This window comes from Lolium perenne, chromosome 5 (assembly GCF_019359855.2).
Source record: "Lolium perenne isolate Kyuss_39 chromosome 5, Kyuss_2.0, whole genome shotgun sequence".
Taxonomy (NCBI): domain Eukaryota; kingdom Viridiplantae; phylum Streptophyta; class Magnoliopsida; order Poales; family Poaceae; genus Lolium; species Lolium perenne.
This window is the reverse complement of record NC_067248.2, coordinates 138,648,458-138,672,479: the sequence shown is the minus strand read 5'-3', so window position 1 is coordinate 138,672,479 and position 24,022 is coordinate 138,648,458.

The window sequence follows — 24,022 nt, the reverse complement described above, 5'->3', positions numbered from 1 at the left end:
TCAAGCCTCCTAGGGGTTAATGGCACATCATTAGGATCAATAGGAAGTCTTAAATGTGTTAAAACGCGCAATGCAATAGTTCCTCCAAAAATAGGCCCCCTGTTAGACAGGCGGCGAGCAATAAGAGAACCAAGATGATAAGATGTCCGTCCAGTAAGTGCAATATTCAAGAAAGCAAGATGGTAACTAGAAATATTGCTAGTGTTCTCCCTACCAAGAATGCTAGTAGCAATGTAATATGCAAAATATTTAATGGCGGGGAGTTGAATGTTCCTTATCTTGCCACGCTGAATGGTGCGACAATCATCATTGGTGATCCCTCGATAAAGCTCCAACAAGTCCCGGGGGTTGTCATCAATCCTCCTTACTGTACCTACAGGGGCAATATCCAATGCACGACAAAATTCTTTCAATTCCATAGTAACAGGATTACCATAGATCTTGAATGCAACTGTCGGCTCATATTGCGTGTTTTGGAACTTGAAGCTCTCGACGAAGATTTTGGTGAGCATGTAGTATTGCTCCCTTTCATCTCCCACGTAGGTGGCTAAGCCCGCCTTGTTGACAAGGGTGAAGAAATCATCCAGTATCCCTGCATTTGTCAGAAAATCATAACATGGGAAGGATGAAGCATTAGGAGCCACATTGTCCTCTTCGGGCACGAAGCTAGGCGCGATGATATCCTCATTGTACGATCGCCTAAGTTGGGTGGCGGTCCTAGAAGATCTCCCAGTGCTGGTTGTTCCTTTCTTGAACAACTCTCCAAAGTTGAACTTCTTCATCTCTTTTCTGAAATTTTCAACAAGTGATATAAAATTTGATTTGGTGACATATAATTGAGGGAAACTACCATAGGAACTTGCTAGAGTACTAATCATGCATCAAAGCTAGTTTCTACCACTTAGAACAAGCATCCAAGCTCACTAAACATGTTACCTACAGCAGCAAAATATTAAAGATATACTCCACCAAACAAAATTCTACTTGGATAATCAGAGGAGTCACATACCGAAGAGCAAATGTGCCAAATTTCAGACAGAAATCTGGGCTGAGCAAAGAGATCGAGAAATCTGGAGTTCTTGAGCAAAAACGCGAGTGAGAGGAACCTGGTGCGAGTTTTTTTGGGAGAGAGAAGAATGTGGGAGGAAGAGATGCTGAAGTGGGGCAAAGGGGGGCCCACACCACAGGGTGGCGCGCCCACCTCCTTGGCCGCGCCGGCTGGTGGTGTGGCACCCTGTGGTGCCCCACAGGTCATCCTCTGGTGCTCCCAGGTGCCTCGTCGAAAAATAGGACCAACGGTATAATTTTTGTGAATTTTTGAAAACTTTGAAAAATGCACATTTCTGGGTATTAAGTTTATTATTACTGGCCAGGAAATTTTTTGAAATCTCCAATTAACTAAGGAACTTTGCAAAATAAAAGTGCTACAGCAACTAGAGCAAATGGAGGAAGAAAGAGATGTTGTTTACCTCCTCTATGCATATAAAAAGTATTTGTTAACAAGGTTGATCAAGTCTTGCCACCAAATAAATTTTACATAGCATAAGAAGAAATAAACCTCAAATCAATCATGTTACCTTGAATTGTATTGATATGGATCCAATCACAAGAGTTTGATATTCTTCTTTAGGCTCATATATAGGACAATCAATGGTTCCAACTTTGATAGTTCTCACATTAGAAATAGTATTAACTCCACATGCTTTCTCAATCCTCTTGGGAAAATAAACAGTATGCTCCTTGTCATCAATATTGAAAGTAACTTTTCCTTTATTGCAATCAATAACAGCCCCTGCGGTGTTAAGAAAAGGTCTCCCAAGAATAATAGACATATTATCATCTTCAGGCATTTCCAACACAACAAAATCAGTTAATATCAAGCAGTTATTAGTAACTTGAACAGGAACATCCTCACATATACCAACAGGAATAGCAGTAGATTTATCAGCCATTTGCAAAGATATATCAGTAGGTATCAACTTATCTAAGTAAAGTCTCTTATAAAGAGAAAAAGGCATAACACTAACACCAGCTCCCAAGTCACATAGAGCAGTTTTAACATAATTATTCTTAATAGAACAAGGAATAGTAGGTATACCTGGGTCGCCCAACTTCTTTGGAACTTTGCCATTGAAAGAGTAATTAGCAAGCATAGTGGAAATTTCCTCATTAGGAATTTTCCTTTTGTTAGACACAATATCTTTCATATACTTTGAATAAGGAGGCAATTTAATAGCATCAGTCAAAGGGATTTGCAAGAATAAAGGTTTCAGCCAATCACAAAATTTATTATAGTGTTCTTCTTCCTTTGATTTTAGTTTCTTAGCAGGAAAAGGCATTTGCTTTTGAACCCAAGGTTCTCTTTCATTACCATGTTTCTCAGCAATAAAATCTTCTTTAGTGTACTTTTTATTTTTAGCATGCTTTTCAGGTTCTTCTTCAACATCTTCTTTATCAGAAGCATCATTCTTATCATTATCTTTATCATGTTCATTACCACTTTCAGTTTCAGCATCAGAAATAGAAATACTATTAGGATCATTAACAGGTTCAGAGGATTCTACAACATTCTTATGTTTCTTTTTCTTTTTCTTAGATGGAGCACTAGTTTTAGTTCGTTGAGAATCTTGTTCAACTCTTTTGGGATGCCCCTCAGGATATAGAGGATTCTGGGTAGAAACACCACCTCTAGTTGTTACTTCATAAGCATGTTTTTCTTTAGAATTATTTCCCAACAAGTCATTTTGCACTTTAGTGAGTTGATCAATTTGAGTTTGAACCATATGAAAATGTTTAACAAGCATCTTAACATCATTGGAGGTTCTCTCTACAATATCATGCAATTCACTAATAGCTCAAGAATTTTCCATTAAATGATTCTCTACTCTCATATTAAAATTTTCTTGCTTAACAATATAATTATCAAACTCATCTAAGCATTGCGCAGGAGGTTTCGAATACGGAATATCTTCCCTAGTAAAGCGTTGAAGGGAGTTTACCTCAATCATGGATGAAGGGGGAATTATCTCACATAAATCTTCTATAGGAGGTAAATTCTTCACATCTTCAGGTTTAATACCCTTCTCCTTAAGAGACTTCTTGGCTTCCCTCATATCTTCATCATTTAATTTAATCATACCCCTCTTCTTCAATATCGGTGTCGGGGTTGGTTCAGGTGTAGACCAATCATCATGATTCCGGCCTATTTTAGCCAATAATTCTTCAAATATTGCCCTGAGTTCTTTTCCTGAAAACACAACAAGCACAACTATCCAGGTATGCCCTAGATTCAATGGTTAGTCCACTATAAAATATATCAAGTAAATCATGCTTTTCCAAATCATGATCAGGCCGAGCTCTAATAAGAGAGCAAAATCTCGCCCAAGCCTCAGGCAATTTCTCTCCATCTTCCTGGTCAAAATTATAAATTCTCTGCAAAGCAATATGTTGAGCACTAGCAGGAAAGTATTTACGGAAGAAAACATCAAGCAATTATTTTGGACTTTTAATAGAATCAGGTGGCAAACTATTATACCAAGTTTTAGCGTCATCCTTTAATGAGAATGGAAAGATTTTAGCAACAAAGTAAGTACGCTTCTTAACATCATCAGAAAACAAGCTACTTAGAGTAGATAACTCAATCATGTGTTCAACAGCACTTTCTTTTTCAGTACCACAAAAGGGTGTTTTCTCAACAATAGCTATATGAGATAGATCAAGAGAAAAATCATAATCTTTATCCTTAATGTTTATAGGAGATGTGGCAAATTTAGGATCAGGAGACAGTTTATATCTAACAGCATGTTCTGCAAGCAACTTTTTAATTTTTCTTGCATCAGTAGTAGCATTGCATTTTTCAATAAAATCATCATTAAGCTCCACATAATCTTCATCGGGATCATCACTAGAATAATCAAGTTCAGGTGAATTAACAGGTGTAGTAGCATTAGGAGTTTCAGTATTTTCAATTTGTCTAGACCTAGCAATTGTAACATCTAGAAAAGATCCCAATGAACCACTATCATCAAGCACAGCAGAAATATTATCAATATTATGAGAGTTTTTAGATTCAGCAGAAGTACCCGCATGTGAAGCATATGGCGGTGAAACAAGTTTATCAATCACAGATGGTGAATCAAGAGCAGCAGAGGTACTCAGAGTTGTACCTTTTCTTGTAGTGGATGGTAATATGGCGACTTTAGGATCGCGAGGTTTACCCATGATGGAGAATTTGCAGCGAACAATATCAATCCAAGTGAACTTCCAAATAAAGCTATGCTCCCCGGCAACGGCGCCAGAAAATAGTCTTGATGACCCACAAGTATAGGGGATCGCAACAGTCTTCGCGGGAAGTAAAACCCAATTTATTGATTCGACACAAGGGGAGACAAAGAATACTTGAAAGCCTTAACAGCGGAGTTGTCAATTCAGCTGCACCTGGAAACAGACTTGCTCACAAGAGTTTATCAGTAGTAACAGTTTTATAGCAGTAGCAGTAGTGAAATAACAGCAGCAGAGTAACAAAGACAGCAGTAGTGATTATAGTAAACAGCAGGATTAAAATACTGTAGGCACAGGGATGGATGACGGGCATTGCATGGATGAGAGAAACTCATGTAACAATCATAGCAGGGCATTTGCAAATAATAATAAAACGGTGTCCAAGTACAAAGCAATCAATAGGCATGTGTTCCAATTATAGTCGTACGTGCTCGCAATGAGAAACTTGCACAACATCTTTTGTCCTACCAGCCGGTGGCAGCCGGGCCTCAAGGGAATCTACTGGATATTAAGGTACTCCTTTTAATAGAGTACCGGAGCAAAGCATTAACACTCCGTGAACACATGTGATCCTCACATCACTACCATCCCCTCCGGTTGTCCCGATTTCTGTCACTTCGGGGCCATTGGTTCCGGACAGCGACATGTGTATACAACTTGCAGGTAAGACCATAAACAATGAATATCATGATGAATCAATAACATGTTCAGATCTGAGATCATGGCACTCGGGCCCTAGTGACAAGCATTAAGCATAACAAGTTGCAACAATATCATCAAATAACCAATTACGGACACTAGGCACTATGCCCTAACAATCTTATGCTATTACATGACCAATCTCATCCAATCCCTACCATCCCCTTCGGCCTACAGCGGGGGAATTACTCACACATGGATGGGGGAAACATGGCTGGTTGATGTAGAGGCGTTGGCGGTGATGATGGCGATGATCTCCTCCAATTCCCCGTCCCGGCGGAGTGCCAGAACGGAGACTTCTGGCTCCCGAGACGGAGTTTCGCGATGTGGCGGCGTTCTGGAGGGTTTCTGGCGACTTCGACCTCTCTCCGTGCGTTTTTAGGTCGAGGGCAATAAGTAGTCCGAAGGAGGGCGTCGGAGGCCGGCCGAGGGGGCCACACCATAGGGTCGCGCGGGCCCCCCCTAGGCCGCGCCGCCTTATGGTGTGGGGCCCTCGGGCCTCCACTTGATTTGTCCTTCTAGCTCCGTCAGTATTCTGGGAAAATAGGGCCTTCTGTCAAAATCCCGAGGTTTTTCCTGAAAGTTGGACTGCACAAAAACGAGACACCAGAACAGTTCTGCTGAAAACAGCGTTAGTCCGTGTTAGTTGCATCCAAAATACACAAATTAGAGGCAAAACAACAACAAAAGTGTTCGGGAAAGTAGATACGTTTTGGACGTATCAATAACCGTTATACAGGGGATGGAACTGTCCACCCTGGAGATCATTTACTGTTTTTACATGAATTATGCGGTTTATTCAAGTGTGCAGGTATTGCTATGGATGAAGTGAGGAAGAAACTATTCTCTATATCGCTGTCTGGTAAAGCGGCGCATTGGTATAAATTACTGGATAATGGGGATTCTCTTGAATGGAATGATATTGTGCCCCGGTTTTATTCTAAGTTCTATCCTCCAAGTGAGATTCACAAAGGTCGGAATCGCATATATAATTTTTGGCCTCATGAAGGAGAGAGTATTGCCCAAGCATGGGGGAGATTGAAGTCTTTAATGCTCAAATGCCCCATTCATGAGCTTCCTGGTAATATTATTATTGATAATTTCTATGCAAGACTTTCTTTTCAAGACAAGACCTTGCTGGATACTTCTTGTTCTGGATCATTTACACGCAACAAGGAAGAGTTTAAAAGGGACCTTCTTGATCGGATCCAGGAGAATACTGAAGGATGGGAGAACGACAAAGATAGAGAGTCAGGTATAAACTTTGATTATAAATGTATTGAAGCTTTTATGGATACTGATAAATTTCGTAATATTAGTGCTACTTATGGTCTTGATTCTAAAGTCCTTGCAAATCTTTATAAAGCTTTTGCCTCTCATTATGAATTGCCTAAGAAGAATTTTGATAAGTATCATGAACCGTATAAAGATAAAATTGATTCATCTATAAACAAATGTGTTGTAATAGAAACTGTTGATCATGTTATTCCTGAAGCTTATATTGAAAAAACTCCTTTCCCTGCTAAAATGAAGGAGTACTCTGTTATAAATAGTGCGGTTCATAAAAGTGAAAAGAAACCTATAGAACCTGAAGAACAAATAAAAGTTGAACCTGCTGTTGCAATTGTTAAAGATCTTGTGACTGAAAATGTGGAGGATGGTCATATTATTTTCTGTGAAGATGCCTCTAATATTGTTTCGCATCCTAATAAGTCTAGGAAAGCTAGTGTTCCTATGCTATCTGTTAGAATTGGTGATCATTGTTATTATGGTTTATGTGATATTGGTGCAAGTATTAGTGCTATTCCTTATGAGCTTTACACGGAGATCATGCATGAAATTGGTTCTTGTGAGCTTGAAGATATTGATGTGGTTATTCAGCTGGCTAATAGAGAAACTATCTCTCCAATTGCTATTGTTCGAGATGTGGAAGTGCTATGTGGTAAGATTAAATATCCTGCTGACTTTTTGGTACTTGGTTCTGCTGCTAGTAAATATTGTCCTGTCATTTTTGGTAGACCTTTTCTAAATACTTGTGGAGCTATTATAGATTGTAAGAAAGAGAAAATTTTGACTAAATTTGCTGGTGAATCTTATGAGTTTAACTTCTCTAAATTTCCCAAAACTCCTTATAAAGCTGATTTGCCTAATAGTGATTTTAAAGTTGAACAATGTGCATCTATTGCTCTTGCTCCTAGTAATCCTTTGCAGCAACATTTGGAGAATAGTGAGAGTGAAGTCTTTAGGGAATAAAGAAATGAGCTTGATGAAATTTTCCTTCGTCAACCTATTCTTAAACATGACTTGCCGGTTGAAGATCTAGGTACAACACCACCACCAAAGGAAGATCCTGTTTTTGATTTAAAACCATTGCCTGCTAATCTTAAGTATGCTCATATTGATGATAAGAAAATATATCCTGTTATTATTAGTTCTAAGCTTTCATATATTGAGGAAGAAAGGTTATTGGAAATACTGAAGAAACACCGAGGTGCTATTGGCTACACTCTTGATGACTTGAAGGGGATTTCTCCCTCTATTTGCCAACACGCCATTAACATGGAAGATGATGCGAAGCCTGTTGTTGAACCTCAGCGTCCTCTAATTCCTAAGATGAAGGATGTGGTAAGAAATGAGGTATTAAGACTGCTTGAAGCTGGTATTATATATCCTATTGCTGATAGTAGATGGGTTAGTCCTGTGCATTGTGTTCCTAAGAAAGGAGGAATGACTGTTGTGCCTAATGATAATGATGAGCTCATCCCTCAAAGAGTAGTTGTAGGGTATAGAATGTGCATTGATTTTCGAAAAGTTAATAAAGTTACTAAGAAAGATCATTACCCTTTACCCTTTATTGATCAAATGTTAGAAAGGTTGTCTAAAAATACTCATTTTTGCTTTCTTGATGGTTATTCTGGGTTTTCACAAATTGCCGTTAAAACTAAAGATCAAGAGAAAACCACTTTCACTTGTCCCTATGGAACTTATGCTTATAGATGTATGCCTTTTGGTTTATGTAATGCTCCTGCTACTTTTCAAAGATGCATGTCTGCTATTTTTCATGGCTTTTGTGAGAGCATTGTAGAGGTATTCATGGACGATTTTTCCGTCTACGGAAATTCTTTTGATAATTGCTTGCGGAACCTTGATAAAGTTTTGCAAAGATGCGAAGAAACTAACCTTGTTCTTAATTGGGAGAAATGTCATTTTATGGTTAATGAAGGGATTGTATTGGGACATAAAATTTCCGAGCGAGGTATTGAAGTTGATAGAGCTAAAGTTGAAGCCATTGAGAAGATGCCCTATCCAAGGGATGTTAAAGGTATTCGTAGTGTTCTTGGTCATGCTGGGTTTTATAGGAGATTTATTAAAGATTTCTCCAAAATTTCAAAGCCTCTTACTAATCTTCTTCAAAAAGATGTACCTTTTGTTTTTTATGATGATTGTAAGGAAGCTTTTGAAACTCTAAAGAAAGCCTTAACAACTGCCCCTATAGTTGAACCTCCTGATTGGAACTTACCATTTGAAATTATGTGTGACGCTAGTGATTTTGCTAGTAAAACTCTTGATGCTGCTCAAAGAAATTATGCTACTACTGAAAAAGAATTGTTAGCCGTAGTCTTTGCTTGTGATAAGTTTAGATCTTATATCGTTGATTCAAAAGTTACTATTCATACTGATCATGCTGCAATTAGATACCTTATGACAAAGAAAGATGCTAAGCCGAGGCTTATTAGATGGGTACTTCTTTTGCAAGAATTTGATTTACATATTGTAGATAGGAAAGGTGCTGATAATCCTGTTGCTGATAATTTGTCTAGATTGGAAAATATTGCTTATGATCCTATTCCTGTTAATGATAGTTTTCCAAATGAACAATTGGCTGTAATAAAGGTGAGTTCGCGAGACAGTCCTTGGTATGCTGATTATGCTAACTTTATTGTTTCCAAGTACTTGCCTCCAACCTTTTCAGCTCAGCAAAGGAGAAAATTCTTTTATGACTTGAGGCATTATTTTTGGGATGACCCACACTTATATAAAGAAGGAGTGGATGGTATTATGCGAAGATGAGTTCCTGAATATGAACAACAAGAGATATTGAGTAAATGTCATGGTAGTGCTTATGGAGGACATCACGCCGGACATAGAACCGCACAAAAGGTTCTACAATCAGGATTTTATTGGCCAACTCTCTTCAAAGATGCAAGGAAGTTTATTTTATCTTGTGATGAATGTCAAAGGGTTGGTAATATCTCCAGGCGCAATGAAATGCCTATGAATTATACTCTTGTTATGAACCATTCGATTGTTGGGGATTTGACTTCATGGGTCCTTTCCCTTCTTCAGAAGGTAACACTCATATACTTGTCGCTGTTGATTATGTTACTAAATGGGTAGAAGCTATACCCACAAAAAGTGCCGATGGTGAGACTTCTTTAAAAATGCTTTTAGATATTATTTTTCCTAGATTTGGAGTACCTAGATATATTATGACTGACGGAGGTTCTCATTTTATTCATGGAGGTTTTAGAAAAACTCTTGCTAAATATGGTATTAATCATAGAATTGCTTCCGCTTATCATCCTCAAACTAGTGGGCAAGTAGAACTATCAAATAGAGAAATTAAGTCTATCTTGCAAAAGACTGTTAATAAAACTAGAAAGAACTGGGCTGTTAAATTGAAGGATGCACTATGGGCTTATAGAACTGCTTATAAAAACCCCATGGGAATGTCACCTTATAAAATGGTTTATGGAAAAGCTTATCATTTACCTATAGAACTAGAGCACAAAGCTTATTGGGCTGTTAGAGAACTAAACAAAGATCCTAAACTAGCCGGTGATAAGATATTGTTGCAATTAAGTTCTCTAGATGAATGGAGAAGTGAAGCATATGAAAATGCTAAACTCTTTAAAGAGAAAGTTAAGAAATGGCATGATAGAAGGATTATCAAAAGAGAGTTTAATATTGGGGATAAAGTCCTATTGTATCGGTCTCGTCTTAGATTCTTTGCAGGGAAATTACTCTCGAAATGGGAAGGACCATATGTCATTGATGAGGTTTATCGGTCAGGAGCAATTAAAATTAGTTCTCTCAAAGGCAATGCCACGCAAGTGGTGAATGGACAAAGACTCAAGCACTATATCTCAGGTGATTCTTATAATGTAGATGTTATTCGAGTGGAAACACCGGAGGCTTTCATCAAAGGTCAAATTGACAGTCCGCCAGAACTCGACTTTGAATAGGTAACAGTACAGGTAATAAAAAGTTCGCGATTTACTTTCCGAACAATGTTTTTGCTGTTTTTGGAAAATATGAAAAATTACGAGATCGAAACGGAGTGGAGGAGACGCACGAGGGCGTGCCCCCATAGGCCGGCGCGGGCCCCAGTCTGGCTGCGCCGCCCTATGAGGACACCGCCTCGTTGTCCCTCTCCGACTCTTGTTCGATCTGTTACTTTCCTTCTGTCGTAAAAATTCCTGCTATATAATCCCCCGGACCCCTGGAGGTCCGTATATCGTTTTCTCGACGTGTTTTTGTTTCGAGCTGTTTCTGCCAGGATTTGTCTTTGATCTAGAAGCACCATGGTCTCCCACAACAAGGACAAGGAGCCTTCGGAGGAAGGTATTCAAGACCCCGAGTTGAAGGAAGAAGTGAAGGAGGATGAAGAGGAAGTGGAAGAAGTTCCGCAAGTACGCCCGCGCACCACCATTGCAAGCATCGGAGTGGTGTCAAACCCGTTCAACGCCAAGAAGAGCGCACGGATTAGCACCGGAGGAGGAGTTCCACGTCATTACCTAGCTCCAAAGACATCTTCTTCAGGCACTTACCATCCCTTCCGCAATCTAATCTACAATAATCAAATTGAAAGGACTCCCAAGGCAGCATTGCCTAGCAATTGGGATATAGATCGTTCTAACACTGCAGGAAGGACGAAGCCTGAAGCTGAAGGGTGGGGAAATAACTCCAAGAATTGGGACTCGCCGTCGGACATACTTCTTAATCGCGTCGAGCACAATTCGGAGATGATCCGCAACCTCATGTACAAGATTGATGAGCTCCAGGAGCTTGTGGAGAAGCTTGTGAGGAATTCATCACCACCACCACCGAAGGAGTAATTCATCATCGGTATTGGCATCCCCTTGGTTTGTTCCAAGCTTGGGGGAGTGCCGCGGTATCACATCATCACTATCTTTTACTTTTTATTATCAAGTAGTGTCATATCATGAGTAGGGAAGTTATTATATAAGATGGGTTGCAGTGTGGAAGTATCTCTCCTTTAGTTGGTTGTCTATGTATCCCTTGGTGTGAGTTATCGTTATGAAATATTAATGAGAAGTCTTATCATTTACATATTGCACATCTTATTTTAGTTTGCAATTTCTAGTATATGATTGATCTTGATTTTAGTATTGGTACCACTTTGGGAGCATTGAGTAAATCTATTTGGTTTTGGCAAACTTAGCATTGGTCAATAGCAACAACACCTTGAGGTTTAAGTAGAAAAGAGAAATACATATAGTTGTTTCATTGTCTTCCTTTCCTGTTAGCTCATAGCTTATTATTCTGAAGTTAAAATTGTTTGTGCTTGCAAGAAAGATGCATGATTATGTCTATCACATGTATATTTGTTTGTTTCCCTCAACTCCTATGCTTGCTAATTAACCTTGCTAGCCAAAGACCTGTACTGAGAGGGAATGCTTCTCGTGCATCCAAACCTTTAAACCAAAACCCATGCCATGTGTGTCCACTATAACTACCTATTATGTGGTATTTCCTGCCACTCCAAGTAAATACTTCATGTGCTACCTTTAAACAATTCAAAACTTTATTACTCCTTATTTGTGTCAATGTTCTATAGCTCATGAGGAAGTATGTGGTGTTTATCTTTCAATCTTGTTGGGCAACTTTCACCAATGGACTAGTGGCTTCATCCACTTATCCAATAACTTTGCAAAAAGAGCTGGCAATGGGATTCCCAGTCCCAAACTAATTAACCAAAATAGACACTCCTCCATGGTATGTGATTGTTGGACGGCACCCGAAGGATTAGGTTAGCCATGGCTTGAGAAAGCAAAGGTTGGGAGGAGTGTCATCTAAAATAAAACTAAAATAAAAAGACACTCCTTCATGGTATGAGATTGTTGGCAGGCACCCGAGGATTCGGTTAGCCATGGTTTGTGAAAGCAAAGGTTGGAAGGAGTGTCAACCAAAAATAAAACTTTATGGGAGCCGCTCTTTGAGAGTTTGTCTGGCAAGGGGGTTAGAGTACCCGCTACCAGTCGTTGACAACAACAAACACCCCTCAAAACTTTACTTTTATGCTCTCTATATGATTTCAAAACTTGAAAAGCTCTAGCACATGATTTAATCCCTGCTTCCCTCTGCGAAGGGCCTATCTTTTACTTTATGTTGAGTCAGTACACCTATTTCCCTCCATCTCAAGCAAGCATTTGAGTTGTTGTGATCGAACCATTATATTGTGATTTGCTTCATCATGTTTTTACTCTTCCTTGTTTAGTACAAGTTTTATCTGAATGAATATAGCTTTGCAAGTTATCAATGATCATTATGATTGAGTATGCAAGTTTACCATAAGCTTTAACATAAGAGTGCTGCTCAATAGATGAGTATAATCTGTTAACTGTTCTCTGACCAAGAACGAAGTTTGCCATCACCAACTATGATTTTTTATGCGCCTTTATTTGTGATTACCTTATACTTGTTTCAAGTTGAATTATATGAGGAAGTTGTTTACTAGAATGTCTTGTGTGAATGAATATGATGCTTCTCGTCAGTATTTTATTTATCGACTCTTCACTCCATAAACATGTGGTCCTATTTACCGAGTTCAGTTTCGCTTGGGGACAAGCGAAGTCTAAGCTTGGGGGGAGTTGATACGTCCAATTTGCATCACTATTTTATATCATAATTTGCTGTTATTCATTGATATATTTCATATTTGTACATAATGCTTATATTATTTCATCTATTTTGCATGTTTCATGATTATTTGGGGATCGCGCACCGGAGCCAGGATTCTGCTGGAAAAAGCACCGTCAGAACGCAATATTTCGGAAGATCAACAGTTGAAGGAAATTATACGAAAATTCCTATTTTTCCAGATGACGAAGGGAGCCAGAAGGGGGAGCTGAGGAGGGCCGCCATGGGCCCCCCTCACAGGCCGGCGTGGGCCCTGCCCTGGCCGCGCCGCCCTATGAGGAGGGGCCCACAGCCCCCTCTCGCCTTCTTTTCTTCGCACACGCCTTCGCCCCGAAAACCTAAGCCAGAGGGGTACGTCGAACAGAGCCACAACCGCCTCTGCGGGGCGGAGAACACCAGAGAGAAAAGAGCTCTCCGGCGGGCAGGAATCCGCCGGGGAAATTCCCTCCCGGAGGGGGAAATCGATGCCATCGTCACCGTCATCAAGCTGGACATCATCTCCATCACCATCACCATCATCTTCATCATCATCACCGCCGTCTCCACCGCTGCACCTCGTCACCGCTGTAGCAATTTGGGTTTGATCTTGATTGTTTGATAGGGGAAACTCTCCCGGTGTTGATTTCTACTTGTTATTGATGCTATTGAGTGAAACCGTTGAACCAAGGTTTATGTTCAGATTGTTATTCATTATCATATCACCTCTGATCATGTTCCATATGATGTCTCGTGAGTAGTTCGTTTAGTTCTTGAGGACATGGGTGAAGTCTAAATGTTAGTAGTGAATTATGGTTGAGTAGTATTCAATGTTATGATATTTAAGTTGTGGTGTTATTCTTCTAGTGGTGTCGTGTGAACGTCGACTACACGACACTTCACCTTTATGGGCCTAGAGGAATGCATCTTGTACTCGTTTGCCAATTGCGGGGTTGCCGGAGTGACAGAAACCTGAGCCCCCGTTGGTATATCGATGAAGGAGGGATCGCAGGATCTCAGAGTTTAAGGCTGTGGTTAGATTTATCTTAATTACTTTCTTGTAGTTGCGGATGCTTGCAAGGGGTATAATCACAAGTATGTATTAGTCCTAGGAAGGGCAGTACATTAGCATAGGTTCACCCACACAACACTTATCAAAACAATGAAGATTAATTAGCCGTATGTAGCGAAAGCACTAGACTAAAATCCCGTGTGTCCTCAAGAACGTTTGGTCATTATAAGTAAACAAACCGGCTTGTCCTTTGTGCTAAAAAGGATTGGGCCACTCGCTGCAATTGTTACTCTCGCACTTTACTTACTCGTACTTTATTCATCTGTTACATCAAAACCCCCTGAATACTTTTCTGTGAGCATTTACAGTGAATCCTTCATCGAAACTGCTTGTCAACACCTTCTGCTCCTCGTTGGGATCGACATTCTTACTTATCGAAGATACTACGATACACCCCCTATACTTGTGGGTCATCATCCGTGGAGTACTAGATAGGTATATGTAATTCAATTAGATGAAGTGAGTATCGCGGAGTTGGAATCTTCACCGGATGAAATAGTCAAAGAGTTTTTTGATTTCATCAGAAATGATGAAGATGCTTGCATTTGCAAGAAATTCAGTGGGAGCGCTGAGACATATTTATAATACTTTATGTAGATGACATATAGTTGGTTATAAATGATGTAATTATATACTTGATTAAAAGGTTTCATTGAGAATTAACTTCAATAAAAGGATATGGACTAAAACATATTTAGTGTCAAGATCTATGAAGATAGATTGAAACACATAATAAGTTTAAGTCAAAGTACATTGAAAGGATATTGAAGTTGTTCAATATAGAAATATTAAGAAAATGTTCTTGTCATGTGAAGTTTTAACAAGACTTGAGTGTATCTGACACTCAATGAGTAAAAACACATGAGTGATTTTAGATCACGATTAATATGTACACAATCAGATGTCCTGCGCTCTAAAATGTTAGGAGCATATACCAGAATGATTCATGTGATGATCATTGGACAAACAGTAAGAATATCCCTGAGTGCTTTAGAAGAACCAAGGATATATATATAGTTTTATATGGGGTAATGACAAACAAATCGTTGTAAGGTGTTGCACCGATATTTGTTTGGTCACATATAAGTATTAATTTCATATCTCAATTAGGCTAAGTGTTATTAAAAGGGTAGCACAATGCTAGATTTAGAAAAGTTCTAAATATTGTGATGGATTCTACAAAAGAAGGCAAAGTGTGTCATTGTGTTGACAATGATTGAGGATGTTAAGTCGAAAAGTTCTTTGAGAACTTGGTGTAGTTCCGATAGTGTCAGAACTTTGAAGCTATATTGTGTGTGACAATATTAGTGACATATTTCAGACCGAGGAATTAAGGTTCCACCAGAAGATCGAACATATACGATAAATGCCGACTCATTAGGAAAATGAGTGATGCGTTGGGACGCAAATGAATTGCAAAATACATACATTTCTGAGTGTGTCAGGACCATTGACTAAAACCTCTCCCGTGAGCAAGACATGATAAAGCACCAGAAGGCCAAGGTGTTATATCTTTACAAATGTAAACTAGATTATTGACTCTAGTGCAAGTGGGAGACTGTTGGAGATATGCTCAAGATGCAATAATTAAATGGTTATTATAATATATCTTTATGTTTATGATAATGTTTACATACCATGCTATAATTGTATTAACCGAAATATTGATACATGTGTGTTATGTGAACAATAAGGAGTCCCTAGTAAGCCTCTTGTATAACTAGCTTGTTGATTAATAGATGATCATAGTTTCATGATCATGAACATTGGATGTTATTAATAACAAGGTTATGTCATTATGTGAATGATGTAATGGACACACCCAATTAAGCGTAGCATAAGATCACGTCATTAAGTTCATTTGCTATAAGCTTTCGATACATAGTTACCTAGTCCTTTCGACCATGAGATCATATAAATCACTTATGATGGAAGGTACTTTGATTATATCAAACGCCACTGCGTAAATGGGTGGTTATAAAGATGGGATTAGGTATTCAGAAAGTATGAGTTGAGGCATATGGATCAACAGTGGGATTTGTCCATCCCGATTACGGATAGATATACTCTGGGCCCTCTCGGTGGAATGTCGTCTAAATAGCTTGCAAGCATATGAATGGTTCATAAGAGACCACATACCACGGTACGAGTAAAGAGTACTTGTCAGGAGACGAGGTTGAACGAGGTATAGAGATACCGATGATCAAACCTCGGACAAGTAAAATATCGCGTGACAAAGGGAATCGGTATCGTATGTGAATGGTTCAATTGATCACTAAGTCATCGTTGAATATGTGGGAGCCATTATGGATCTCCAGATCCCGCTATTGGTTATTGGTCGGAGAGAGGTCTCAACCATGCATGCATAGTTCGCGAACCGTAGGGTGACACACTTAAGGTTTGATATCGTTTGAGTAGATATGGAATATGGAATGGAGTTCGAAGTTTTGTTCGGAGTCTCGGATGGGATCCAGGACATCACGAGGAGTTCCGGAATGGTCCGGAGAATAAGATTCATATATAGGAAGTCACTTTCCAAGTTTGAAAATGATCCGGTGCATTTATGGAAGGTTCTAGAAAAGTCCGGCAGAAAAGCACTATGGAAGGTGGAGTCCCGGAAGGACTCCACTACCATGGCCGGCCAAACCCTAAGGGGAGGAGTCCCAGGTGGGCTCCACCTAGGGTGGCCGGCCACCCCACCTCAAGGAAAGGTGGGAGTCCCACCTTGAGTAGGACTCCCCCCTTGAGTAGGTTTCCCACTTTTGGGAGGTTTTGTTGTTGGGGTCTTATTCGAAGACTTGGACTACAACTCTTGGGGGCTTCCACCTATATAATGAGGGGCATAGGGGAGGGGCCGGCTACACCTTGCCACCCTTGGCTGCAGCCCTAGTTGGCCGGCGCCCAAGCCCCCGTCTCCCCAAACCCTAGCTACCTCTCCTCCACATACAACTCCGCATACGCTTAGGCGAAGCCCTGCCGGAGCTCTCCACCACCACCGCCACCACGCCGTCGTGCTGCCGGGATTCCAAGGAGGATCTACTACTTCCGCTGCCCGCTGGAACGGGGAGGAGGACGTCGTCTTCATCAACACCGTACGTGTGACCGAGTACGGAGGTGCTGCCCGATTGTGGCACCGTCAAGTTCTTCTACGCGCTTTTGCAAGCGGTCAAGATCTTCTACGCGCTTTTGCAAGCGGCAAGTGATCGACTACATCCACCACGAGATCTAATCTCGTTAGGCTTTGGACTACCGTCTACTAGATTAGATCTTGGCTTGTGTTTTCGTTCTTGCGGTAGGAAATTTTTTGTTTTCTATGCTACGAATCTCATCACACCGTCTGCCGGGAGCTACGAAGCACTAGAAAAGGAAAATGAAGTTTACTATATATTTGCTAATTAAGACATTGTTTAAACAATGGAACAAATGCAAATTTTGGAGGATATGATTTCTACAGGAAAAAAATCCTATGCTACAGTTTGGGATAAAGGAATAGAAATATCAGATTTCTTCAGAATGTCTATGGAATAATACCAAAAAATTGTCTATGGAATAAGCTACCCATGGAAAATTTGGAGAAAAGCTAACATGGGATCTCACCTCCTTTCATTTCTTTATCCGTACAATTCTTGCGTTTTTAATGGTGACATCCAGGCGACAGTTTGAAAATATTCCTATGATTTTAGTTCCCGTAGAAATCCACAAAAACATGAAAACTTTATGCATTTTTCCATACGAACGTTGTAAGTTCTTGTGTTCCAAACAAATCCTAATCGGAACGAACTGTTTCATCCACTAAAAAAGGCAACACAAATGAATACCGGCCACAAAAAGAAAACATATCGAATAACACCCTGCACTTCACTGCATCTGCGTCACACGTAGGTAGAACAGGTAGCTAGCTACTATCGCATACTATGTGTAGCTCGCCGCGTATACATGGCCTTTTTGATGAACAGGTGCATGCGCAATTGCGCGTACTGTTCGTTAGACAGATGACACTTGCATTCACAGACGTTGGCATTGCGTCTCTTGCTTTGTAAGCTAGGTAGTCCATCTAAAACTCAAGATGGACATGACAGACATTGCACAACGCGTTGACATTCAACGTGTAAGAGCTTGGTAGGGAGCAGACAAAGCACGCTGCCACGGCGCCACCATGCATGTCCAACTATATGTGCTTGCTTGACTACTTGATCAATTGCTCCACTCAAGCTTCTTTAATTTGTGGTTGTCGCTGTAATGATGTTGGTGCGCATATTTGCGACATTGCTGCTCTTTATTATTCGATAAAATAAGTTTTGTTACTCGAAAGTTTAAATCACGACAATACACTTCAGAAAAAAGTTACATCTGCATAATAAGTAAGATGCATACATCCGCATAAATCCATTAGGCTGGTGGAGTGATGAGTTGACTGAATTTTGGGGTGTCAACGACGCTTGACTATGGAAGCGAGAATAGCCGAGCGGTAAACACACTAATGGCCAAAGGTAAGGTATTGTTTATGTCTTGATGACAACATACTCCATGTAGATTTGGTTCATGCAATTTAATATAATCTCATGCAGCTATACAAGTATATATGGCGCCTAGGCATCTTGCCAGCTTTGTACGCACATACTGACGGCGACTTTACCGGTTATATATCACGATGCCGGTGGAAAACCTACACAGCACGCACAGATCATGGATGCCACAAATCAGCTTGTAATGCTAACAAATGCGACAGATCAATCAAGCAGCACAAAGTAAAACTTAGCTCAACAAGTGTAGCATTATTAGAAGCATGATGCCTGTTACGACGACAGGGGCATGGATGTAGGCATGCAACTTTTGATCAAGGTCAACTCACAAAACAAGTCCTGTCTGTCATGTTGCTTTTTTCCATTTGTGTGTGCCAAAGTGGCAGCTAGGATAACTTAATTAGTAGACCACATTCTTCTTAGATGGAGTATTGCCTTTTATCCATGACGGCATTGATCTGTACCACCTTATCCATTTAGAAGTCAACTCGACATCATTTTATAGTTGCCATTTTTAGAGTGAAAATCATCGTATTGCCTTTTATCCAACACTAGCACGCAGTGTCTATCATTGCTACCGAAAGGCTGCCGTAGTGGGAAAACTTCGAATTTAAAATGGCCCACAGCTTGAGCCCGCTAAATCTTTGACACGACTGAATTGTTACTTTGAGCCCGCCAACTCTTTAACACGACTGAATTTGCCAGCTAACTCCGTCCATCACGTGCTTTTGAAATGGCCTACAGCTTGAGCCCGCAAACTGAAGAACATATATCTATATCTATATCTATATCTATATCTATATCTATATCTATATCTATATCTATATCTATACCTACTAATAAAGGAAGGAAGGTTTCTCCCCAGAATTTTCGTCCGTTTTTAATGTAGCCTTGATTTTCAGTCGAATTTACAGAGAATGCTACCGCTTAGTAAATAACGGTTCACGTTTGAAGCCTACTTCTCCCTTCGATCGATCGCACATGACCCAAAAAATTGCTCCGCCCATGCCGCGCGCATCGCGCCGCCGGCCAAGCCTCCGCCGCCAGCGCTCCTCCTGCGCGCCTCCCGTCGCCGGCCAGCCCCTCACCGACCGCTGTTGGCCAAGACCCCGACGCCAGCGACCCTCCGGCCAGGCCCCCGACGCCAACGACCCTTCTGCGCTCCTCCCGCCGCCGGTTAGGCCCTCGCCGACCGCTAGTGCCCCTCCGGCTAGGCAGCCCCCGCTAGAGACCCTCCTGCGCGCCTCCCACCGCCGGCCAAGCTCGGAGGCTGTCATGCACATGAGTCGTGGCTACTCCACGGCCGTCGCCCGATGGGCAAAGCGCCGTCCCCAAAAGATACCAGGATTTTCTAAGCAACCGATCGGCGCCATAAAGCTAGCGCGATATCGTAGTACGTAGTCGGAGTACATGGTTTAATCGTGTGCGATTGTTCGACGCCTCAGGGGATATGCGCGGAGGAGCTCTGACTCTGGGGCGGATAGGCCGGCACCACGGCAGGGTGGAGAGCCAGTCGGGCGCGGCGGCGCTGTTCGGGATCTGTGCGGAGCGGCTGATGCGTCATTGATTTTCTTCGGAAGTCACAGTTCTCCGTTTTGCTGATGGTGCTTTGATGCTTGTTGACTGTATATGGGGTGTCTCTGTGTAGACTGAAACTGTTCTGCGTCAGGATCTTAGTGAGACGATTATACATGTCCTCACTGTCGACAAGATGGACAGACCTTCAGAAGGAGATGGAAGGTGAGAAAGAGTATCAGAGTTTCAGTTCTCTGCTGAAATTTTGCTAAGATGTATGGCTTCAAGTTTGCAGTTGATAAATCAAAGATGATGCACAGGTTGTGGCGTGAGAACTTTTCTGACCCAGCCAAAAAGAAACGGCCTTGCTCCTCTGGCTTAGCTGCGTGCAACAGGTGTTTTATTCAGTTCTGCTATTAGCCAATCAAGAAAATCATCCGTCTAAATGAATGGTCAGAAGGATAAGGTGTGGCCTCATGTGTATTTCCATTCACTCCATTTGTGTTAGCGACTTGGCAACCTTCCGGTTCACAGATGAGATAATAAGTAAGAATATGAAATAGTTTTTTTTTTAATAAACGTTCATTGAGATGGTGCTTGCTTTTGCTGTTTGGGTTGGTCATCAACCCATTCTACATGCTTGCTCTTTCCTCTACATTTTTTAGGAACACGATCATGGGGTTATGATGTTTTCAGACATCATTGTGTCAGACTCAGAAGCGATAATTTTTTTTTCAAATTTTGAAGGCTACTGACGTCAAAATTAATTAAAGTGAAAGTAGTGTTTAATACATGATTATCGATTTTGCTCGCTCCTCTGCACTTCCGCCGCAACGCGCGGGCATTTGTGCTAGTCTATATCTATATCTATATCTATACCTAATAATAAAGGAGCTAATGTTTCCATGGTTTGGTCCGTATGTTTCTGTCGTCCGCTCCGTCCGCTCGCTTCCTCTCTAAATCAATTTTCGTACAAGTCCTGAGGTCGCACGACAGAGGCCGGTATTCATCTGCTTCGGTTTTGTTTCGTTAAAGGCTGGACTCCGCTCCGGAGTCCATCGCCCAGACGGCCAGACAGCAGACTATTTATAAATACACAGAAGCACAAGATCTACAGATCTAATCAGCGCGACCGTCGCCGCCGGAGGAGCGCGCAATTGGTGACGATGCGCGACTGCTCCTATCTTAGTTTTTGAGATCGCGTGGGTATATAATCCAATTCCGGGCTGTGGTGGAGTTCTTGGTCCTATGGGTCGTATTCGACGCGATACCATCACGTGGATGGCCATGATCGATATCGCCGGGTGTACGCGCAGAACGGCCGGGTCAATGAGTCATTGGAGGTCTATGCCTGGGATGGTTCGGTACGGGTGCTGGCAAGATTACTGTCGGCCTCATGGGTCTGATCTTTGCGTGCATCCACAACAACTTGGTAAAGGCCGACTGTGCTCACTTCAGGTCCATGGAGGCCGAGCATGGTGTACCATCCAAGCCGGACCACTATGCGTGCATGTCGACCTCCTAGGCCGAGCCATGAGGAGGTCATGGACCTTCTCTGCCGGATCAAAACGAGTCTGGATGCCAGAGTGTGCAAGCCTCTACTCGGCTCATGTCGGACGCGCCGGAACGTGGAGATCGTTGAGCACGTGACCGAATGCATGGTTCTGAAGCTGGACACGACGGCTGACATCCTGGACGGTAACTTCAAACCTGTATTCGCGTGCGCGTAGCGGCTATTACCGCGATCAAGATAATCAGGAAGGCGTACGTGAGGGATATCATACCTAGGACGCCAATTGCTTCAATCACATGAGGATGCATGGCACCTGTTCCGCGGAGACGACTGCTAGATTTATTATTTTAGTCCAGCTATGCAGGTATGTACATCCTTGGCTATTTTTTTTCTTTATTTATCCACCGTAGGCATGTGTATAAGAGAGAGAATAGGTATATTTGCTTTCAAGATTTTGCACGTTTTCTTAAGTGTGGAATGTGCACCAATAACACTTCCCGGTTAATTATATACGTGAACGCTTCCCGATTACTCCCTCTATGCTGAAATATAGTAGTGCATATTAGGTTCTTTTTAAGTCAACCCATGTAAACTTTGGCCAAGTTTAAACAAAATTATAAACATCTAGACTATTAAATCAACACCAGTATATTTTAATATGGTATACATTAAGCATTGTAAATATAAATATTTTTTAATAAACTTAGTTGAAATTAGTGCAGTTTAACTTTCATCTAAACTATATTATAGCAGAAGGAGTGTACATGAGTAAATTTTTTTGATGAAGCAACCCATCGCCGAGTAATTTTAGCCGATTTTTCTAGGCCAAGTTAAAGAGAGTACAGGGCCCGTTAGCTTTTAAAAAGGTCATATGACCATCATAAGATTCTAATTAGGACGTCACGAATCATATTGTAGAGATGTAAGTGGGTTAGTGCTAGGGTACCTTTCTTTTGTAAAAATAGTTACCTAATGTCGTTGAAAAAGTTAGTGCATTTGGTTAAACTAAATACGGTAAAGGGTACCCCTAACTGTGGTCCACTTAGAGTATAATAGACATATGTACACACAATAGATGTGTTATTTACTATGAAGAATTAAGTTGGAAGTATTGTTTTCCATTTGAGGTAATGTTTGATGTGAATTGGTAGAAGGAACTATATTTTCAACTTGAGGTAATGTTGAATTGGTAGAAGGAACTATATTTTCAACTTATTTATATAATACATCATATTTCTAAAATTAACCCGTAGCAACGCACGGGCAAATTTACTAGTTCAATAAAAATGAAATTAATTATAATCTACATGTTGCTCAACTTTATCAGTAGTCATTGCTCCCCCGGCTTTTGCTAAATGACCAAGCACTCTGCTTGCTGGAAGTAGGATTTCAGGGCCACGCTTTACTTCAAACATATTTCTCAAGAAACTCTTGAACTTAGAGACCTGGAAGCACCTTCTCCGAAGGGCATATCAATCAGTGCATCGACAGCACGAATTGCAAGCAAATTTTCAGAAACATGTTACTTTGCAATAAAGCATACATCTGTTCATAGAGCTGATCCATAAAACTTAGAAAAGCTCCGCCACTGAGATCTCGAGCTTCCTCCTCAACATGTTTCCGCACGGCATCAGCAATAACATCCTCTTAGAGATGTGACGAGAAAACACAATCTAAAAAAAGTATATTGCTAACTAATATGATTACAAGGACCAGTCAACCTAAGGGATATACAATGTCAACCATCAGAGAGTCTTGTGGTTAACGGTCCAAGTAGAAAAACTTCATAAACTTCATTTGCCACACTTTTCTCTGAAATTCTATTATTTATCACAGGACCACGACATGTCATCGAAAAGTGTCAAAAACTCCAAAGGTGAAAGATATTTTATCATTTGCCATGTGCCACACTTTTCAGTTTTCACTGAAATTAGGAATGTTGTCAATGTTGCATTACCATCGACATGAGAACCATGAATCCATGAATTCCAACATTTGCCCCTAGGTATATATAATGAGAACCTATAGATACCGACGCGGTACTCCACTCCATGATCATGCTAGTATGTACTCCACAACTAGTAACATAAGCAAACCCAATCAAGTAAAGCCCTCATTCCAAGTATTAATATGAATACCAACAAAGAGCACCATCACATGCAACAATAGCAAGCGATACAGTGATGACCCACAAGTATAGGGGGTGTATCGTAGTACTTTCGATAAATAAGAGTGTCGAACCAAACGAGGAGCAGAAGGTGTTGACAAGCAGTTTTGATGAAGGATTCACTGTAAATGCTCACAGACAAGTTTTCAGGAGATTTTGATATAGCAGATAAATAAAATACAAGTAAGTAAAATGCGAGAATAATAATTGCAGCAAGTAGCCCAATCCTTTTTAGTACAAAGGACAAGCCGGTTTGTTTACTTATGATGACCAAACGTTCTTGAGGACACACGGGAATTTAGTCTAGTGTTTTCGCTTCATATAGTTGATTA